The following is a 484-nucleotide window of genomic DNA, read 5'->3' on the forward strand; positions in this document are numbered from 1 at the left end:
TGCTGCATGTCCTTGGCTGAGGTTACCCTCACAGCAAGGACTGTCCTTTTACAGAGAACCATTGTATTTGTGTCTTCAGCTAGGCTAGAAAAGACATCAGGAGAGGGACTGTGACATCTTGTAGAAATGATGGCCCAAAGAGTCTCCATTTCCTTTTGGTGCTAAAGTAAGACTGACCCATCTTTGTGCTTAGCAACTCCCTAAAACTCTTGGGAGAAGGAAGCCTTAAGAGGAATACAGTCATCCTTCTGTATCAGCAGGGGGCTGGTTCGAGGACACCCCAGTGCAAACTCCAAGGATGCTCAAGTTCCTGATATAAAATGGCATAGAATTTGCATTTAACCTATGCATATTCTCCTGAATAATTTAAATCATCTCTAGATTTACTTATAATACCTAACACAATGTAAATGCTATGTAAATAGTTGTTATACTGGATTTTTATTTGTATTTTTTTATTATTGTATTGCTATTTTCTATTTTT

This window comes from Galeopterus variegatus, unplaced genomic scaffold, assembly GCF_000696425.1.
Source record: "Galeopterus variegatus unplaced genomic scaffold, G_variegatus-3.0.2 Scaffold5234, whole genome shotgun sequence".
Classification (NCBI taxonomy): domain Eukaryota; kingdom Metazoa; phylum Chordata; class Mammalia; order Dermoptera; family Cynocephalidae; genus Galeopterus; species Galeopterus variegatus.